We start from the raw sequence: 7,135 nt of genomic DNA on the forward strand, positions 1-7,135 counted from the left end.
CAAGCTGAAAAATCCAGCAAGCAGAAAGCTCAGCGAGAAGAAAACATCCCGTTTACCCCTTGAGTCCATCATGTAAGGAAGCTTCACAAAAAGCCATTCACTTTTCATGAATAATCCTGTCCAAAAGGTCCCCCTGTACCCCCCACGCCCAGCCAGCCCTGGTGAGCCCTATGTGGCAGAGGGGAACAACACTCCCAGCGCCGTCAGCGGCCACTGGTGTGGCTTGCGAAAATTTGCTTTATCACGTGTAAAAACACGATGTGATATTTTGGCCCTCTTAACACAATGTACTGATAACAGGAACTGGGAACAGGGGAATGTTCCTTTAATCTCATCAGCTGGCTGAAATGCTGTTTGCTGCATCCAGGGAGCTATTTCCAAACGAGTGCATTTTAAAACCAGCCAGCAAGGCAGGGGCCAGGCTTTGACCTCTTATTGAAGAAATTAGGATAAGCATCAGCTTGGCATCTGCTTCCTGAGCATGTGAGAGGTAAATTTTTCCTTTCCCCAGCAGCATTGCCTTGTTTCCTTCCTCAGCTCCCCGATAAAGGCCAGCACAGGCTGCCATCCAGCCAGAGAGGCTCCCCTTGCGCACTGCATTCTCTGGATGAGGTCCATGCTCAGACCCTAGGGCCAGGGCAGGTTTTGAGTCTTTTTAGTGACACCTTCACCCTGTGCGTCCCTTCCTGGGGCTCAGAGGATGGATTTTCTAATGCTGCCAAGTGTTCCCTTTGCACGCATCCACCTCTCTGATGCAGCTAAAAATCCGGTGCTCATTTTAAGTGCTGAACTCTATGGAAATGCCATCCTAAAGGAGTCAGGACGTTGGCCAAGCACCCCAAGGACAGTTGTTCCCAACACAACAGCTACAGGCAGTGCTGAGGAGTGAAAGGTCAAATGTCCACTGGAAACTGGAGTGTTGTCACACCCTGGGAAGGAACATTTCCACCGACGGAGTGGGAACATCCTGCTCCCTTGCTACCTTCCTCCTATCCAGCATAAAGAAGTCTGAAATGGGGATAAATCACATTTATAGTTTGCAGAAGACCTGGGATACATGTTTAGAAACTCCGTAAGAGTGGATCTTTCCCCTAGCTGGCAGTGGACAGGCATTGGCTAAGGGTCAAGGATAGCACAAGAAGTTATGGAAAAGCAACAGCAGATTAAATTGCTGTCATCCACTCTGACCCGCTTCTGCTCACTCAAATATAAAGCCTCACTGATAATGGCAAGCAGGATGGCTTTTAAAAATAAAATTGTAGCAGAGTCTTTCTTCCATTTTGTAAGCCTGTTAAGAAATCACATGCAGGAACACCAGCTGGGGCAAAGCACCCTAGCATCCCATCACAACATGGAGATGGAGCTTTAATGTGGTTTGCATCTACAGTGGCTTTTTAGGACACCAGTGTAGGGCTCAGACGGTTAGATGGCTTTTTGCTTGACCGGCCCCATGTCTTAGCTCCCCGTCCTCTTTAAGCTTCAATATCAGCCAGCAAGAAGCCCATTGCCCACGAAGGTGAGACTGCACCAGTGCAAGCCTTGCAGTGCCTTGGCCAGCCAAGGCCAAGGAGTTTTAGCAGAGTGCTCAGCATTCAACCATTCAAGCCAAACTAATTAGGTCTTCTGTCCTGATGAAAGTTGGGATTTTTGCTTTCCAAAACTCAACACAAAAGTAATGAAGCCTTTGAATATGCTTGCAGAGCACATATGAAGTAGAGCCAGACAAAGACTTGGGAGTCCTGAATCCCAACCTACGCTATAAATATTTGTGATAATAACTAGATTGCTGGGCTTGCCAGATAACCCTTCCTTTTATTAACTTAGGGCTAGAGGTTTTAGGCCAGAAGTGTTGGCAACATTGGTGTCAGTGGTGAAGGCACTAGTTTCTTCCCTGAGAAGAATGATGCAAGAACGAGAGCACGATGCAAAAGCGGGATGGTTATTGATAGAAGAAGATTGAGAGCGGATATAGAGGTGCAACTCCTTTGTTCACAGAGGTACCGTTGTTTTCCAATGGCTACCCAGTCCCCTGAAAGCTGCCACGTTCCCACGTGCGTGTCGACCGCAGCATGCAGCAGGGTCCGGCTTAGCCAACAGCTCTATCTTAAAAGTTACTCCTCTCTCTTGCAGTAAGTGCAGGGGTTAATGCAACTCTGGGGAGCTCACTGAGGCCCTTGTCTAAATTGTTTGCCTGTCTTGGAGCTCATTAGTGTTGCATGCAGTGCCCTGAACAGTGTCACTGAGGACCGTGTGTGGCAGCCCCTGTCAGGAAGGATGCATGCCCCACGAAGCATGGCCTGCTCCCTCTGCCATTAGCTCACTGCTCAGGGCACGTTGCTTATCTCTAATGCACTAATTAGGGGGAACAGAGGAAGCACAAGATGTGCAATCAATATTATTGGGCCAAATTCGCAGCTGGTGTAAGTTGTCGATTGGCAGAGGAGTGCAAAAGAACAAGAAACTATGCGAACTAGAGAAATCCCAAGGGAAAAGGAGGGAGTTCAGCAAGAAAAGCAACGGTGGTTGAGTTTCTCTCTGCTTTCCTTGCAAGAATGCCTTCAAAACTGGTACAAAGCTATAAGTGAAATTTTGGATGGCAGGTTGTATTTGCATGATGTCACACTATTTTGTGTCTATCATCTCAGCAGCAACCAACTAATGTAAGCCAAAATCACTTAAACTGTTTTGACAGTTGGATTAGCCCATTAGTCTCCTACCAGTGTGGGTCTTGGTTTCCCGTGGATCCTCACTCTCATTTTAACCCATGGAGGAATTCAGGTTGGGATTTCATAGATCTGGTGAAGAACAAGCACAGTGAGCAATAACTGGTGAACAGTTATGCCAGCTACCAGTACTTGTAGAAATAGGAAAAGGGCTCATTTTTCCTACAATAAGATAGTTGCTCTGCTTACAGTTCAGCTGGCTTATGTTTCAGGCTGTAGGCTTCTCTGTATCAGTATCTTGAGCTGGGCATCTAAAATCTGTAATGATAAAGGCAAATAGAGCACGTTCAGTATTGTAGGATAACGGGTTTTGCTTTCCCACTCTCCCAAAGCTTTGCATTTCGACTTTGCCTGATTAGCCAGTGATGACAGCTCAGGAAATGGATTCCACCAAATCTCACAACAACTGATCTAAAATGCTCTAATCTCTGGAAAGATAAGGAGTTGCTACAGCAAAGTCAACATAAACCTGAGAGCTATGGAAGTTTGGCCTGTTGTTTAGCCACTGTTGCTAGTTAGCTACTGTACTTGATTTCAGAGACCACCCTGCATTTAAACCTTCTCACTTAACTTGACACATATCTTTTCAACACCATCTAAAGCTCACATCCTGGATAGCCTCAGCCGCACGGAGCTGAAGGATGTTGTTTGGGGAGCTCTAGCACTGCAGTGAGCATCCCCTCATCCTAAAGTCACTGCAGATATGACAGGCAGCAGCTCCTACAACATATAGTTATGCCAATATTGAATTAATGGTTCTGCAGATGCCTATTTAAAGTAAAATACAGCATATTATCTTTGTTGGCCATATCTTGGGCCATCATAGAAAATGTAATGTTTAGAGCTAGGAAGAAAACCATCCTCTTTTCAGGAAGCATTGCTCTATGTCACGGAAATCCATTCCTCTCATATCATTTCCTTTATTACAGCCACGTTGACTGCTTTTATCCCTCATATTTCCTTTGTTTACTTAAAAATGCAATCAAAGGTCCCGCTAAGCAGGAGGTTGATCAATTTGCGTTGTGAACAGAATCACATTGGGCACATATCCAACAAGTTAGCAAACTTCCTATTTCCAACATAAGCTCACTTGGCCTGAGCTTGATATATTGTGGTATATATTAGCAATACTCGTCTATATTTTCTGGCATTATCTACTCTAAAAAGTAACTCAGTTTGCTGGAATAATGCAGTCATACCCTAACGAGTTTTGCCAGCAATGCTGTGTGGTGAGATGGGGTTGGAAGCAGAAATTTTCACAGCTAGTCACTAGCTCAAATTCTGCTCTCATTGACATCTGAAGTGACTCCTTGAGAGGCAGCAGAGTAAATTGGCATTTACTAGCATGCATCTGAAAGCAAATGTGCTCAGTTGCTGCAGGAGATGTTAGCAAGACCTCAGCAGGGAGAGCTGGACCCCCTTCCACTATTCATCTTCTTGACAAGGGTATCAAAAGGTGGACTTTTCCCTCCACTTTTATGTGGGAAAAGAAGCAGTAATTCTAATGGCTGCTCCTTCTACTGCTTTCAACAGCCTTGCATTTCCCCAGAAAGCTACTCCTCTGTGAGAGGGGCAGACACGCTACGTGCCTCAAGTCCCGCTCCCCGGGGAACGGCTTGCAGAGACGTGGCCTGACAAAAAGCGTATCTTGCCTGAGCGAAAGCGGATGGAGCGTGATAGAGGGATGAAGGAGAGCAAGGCAGGGACGAAGGGGTGAAGGAGAGTGAGACGAGATGCCTAGCAGCCAGATTTGTTCCCAAAATGTGCCCAGGGTTCTGAGGTCACTTGAAAGCCTGCCCCTGTAGTGGGGTGTGCAAATGAGATGATAACCCTGATAAACATGCCTGCCCTTTCGAAATTACTGGCTTTATGGTTTATAGAAAGAGAGTTTGGTGTGGGCTTTTTTTCTAATTGATGTTTCTATTTCAGTGGGCTTGTAGTGCAAAACTTAGCTTTTTCTTCTTACTGAGATTTTAAAGAAGTTAATTTGCACAGCAGTAGGTTTGGCAGTCTGTTTTCATTTGGAAATGTCCAGGGGTGCTTGGCCATAAACTCAGGTCCTCTTTGGGTTACAGCTGTGCTAACAAAATGTGTGACCAGACCTGGCTACTTTTCACTGCCAGCTAACCTGGCTTACTAACAGGTTGTCACAAACCCACCTCATTTTGTCTGGAGGATGTTCAGGGTAGACACATTTGGGGTGGTTTCCATCTGTTCTCATTTAGGCATCTAAACTCTAGAAATTCAAGTGTATATGTGTTGTCCCTTTACTTGCAGCTAAGAAAAAAGGGGTATCGCCCCCCGTTGCCTCTTCTTATCTGGTGTCGGTGCCAGAGACAGCTTGGGTGATTGCTGTGCCATGTTTAGCCTCAAATGTGTTCCTTTTCACACCCAGGGAAATCCCACCCTGTTATCCTGTGCAGGTCAATACAGGAGAAAAAAATGCATTATTTCTCCCTTAGATATCGAAGTAGAAGTTTAGAGTAAGGCACAGGTAACGTTTTGTGGCTGGTTTCTGCTTTCTGCCACATAGGCACCTCCCTGACCGCTCCTCACTCCCGACGTTGCCTGTGCTAGAAATACACAGCTCTGGCCAAAATGCCTAGTCCCAGCACTAATATTCAATAATAATACACTCCATATAATAAACCTCTTCTTCCAAGGGGTGCTGATAGGAATTTCCATTTTTAGTCGAGGGCAAATGAACCATTCAGCCTTTATTTGTTGCTGTTGCAATTGAAGAAGGAGCAGAAGCTAATTTTTAAACTTTTCCTGTAAATAGTGCATTAATGAAGACAGATGGGTCAGCAGTATAAACAAAAACTCTATCTCAAGCTAGTTTTGTCCTGGCTTTGTTTCCCAATATAGTAAGCAAACCACCACCACCCCGGTTCCCATCCTATTAACAGTGTTTGCACTCCAAATGTTGAACTGGGTTATAAGGAAGTTTAAATTAACACTGGGCTGTAGTTTTTCAAATGCTTGAAGCAGATGTTCAAGTGCCAGGAAATCTTCCTGTCTTTTTTTTTTTTTTCCTTAAAAAAATTATAGATTTTGCTGGGGTTTGGCTGAATGTGTTTCACAGAAAATACTTAGCTGAACCTCTCATTGTGCTGTAGGCAAGCCAGGCACCAAACTGCCTGTGGCCGTTAAAAACTGCAGGATCCTTTGATATTACTAGTCTGCTGGAGGTTCTGGTTTGCTTTGCTCTCTGAGCAGTGTAAGAAGGGCAGCGCAGTAGCTGGAACTTGGGCGAAGATGGGCATAGGATTTGGCTGCTGCTTTCGATGATGGTTGCTTTGGGAGATGATTTTTCCTCTGTTTTGGGGAGGCTGATCCTCATGCCTTTAGCTCCAGAGTTGCTGCTTACCTGGCAAGGCCCACTGGCTTTGCAAAGAGGTCTGTGTCCACAATAGTCAGGAATAGTTTTTATTTTCCCCTAAAGACTGACATTTGGGCACCTCCAAACAGGAGCAGCATGAGCCAGCACTAGGAAATGCTAAGGAGAGGGGAGGCCCTGCTTTCCTGCCAGAACAGCGAGGGGCTCTGCCCCTTGTCCCCAGACCACCCCAAACAGTCAGTCAGCCCAGAGCAAGAGGGCTGGCAGGGCTGGGGCAGCGGTGGCAGAAAGAGCCATGCTGAGCTGTCAAGCTTTAGTGCTCAAAAAGCCGGGAATCTGTGCCTTCAGTCAGCTACACAGGGCACCGCAGAGTGAGCATGGACATGAAGGATCACCCCCAAGGAAAGGGATAATGCAAGAAAGCTTTGGGAAGAAATCTATTTGAGGAATTTTAGCCCACATGCAGAGAGCTAAGAGATATGGATCATTTAAGGGAACCTCAAACTTCCAAGTGCTTCGTGAAATCTGGCATTAGTGCTGATCGTTTGCACAGGAGACACAGCTGTCATGATTTCTTCAAAGGCCAAAAAACAAGTAAGATGTCTTGAAGTTCATGCTCTTCTGGAGGCATCGTGTGTGCTGCCAAGACCAAGGCTCTTCCCTCAACTCCCTCGCTGATATGTTATCCAGGCTCTTCCTCTCTTTGTATCATTTGTTTCTGCTCCCACCCCTTTGCCTGTCCTGCCTATTCAGACTGCAAGCACTGCCTGCCCTTTCACACAGCATCCCGCAAAAAAGGGGCTTCACATCTGCTTACACTTTCTTAGACATATTCAGAGAGAAACAGGTGAAGCCAAAAATCCAACCGATACTGATGATTTCAGTGAGACAGGGTTGCTGCCTCCTTTAGTTGCATGCAATAATTCAGAGATGGATGGATGGATGGAAACATAGATACTTCCATACTGAAGCCATATTTTTCCAAACCTTTCTAAAATTGCTTTGCACTTTTAAGATTTGTCAAGCATCTGATAGCATGTTGATACAAAATAGATCAGAAATGAAAGGAAAA

This window comes from Grus americana, chromosome 26 (genome assembly GCF_028858705.1).
Source record: "Grus americana isolate bGruAme1 chromosome 26, bGruAme1.mat, whole genome shotgun sequence".
Taxonomy (NCBI): Eukaryota; Metazoa; Chordata; class Aves; order Gruiformes; family Gruidae; genus Grus; species Grus americana.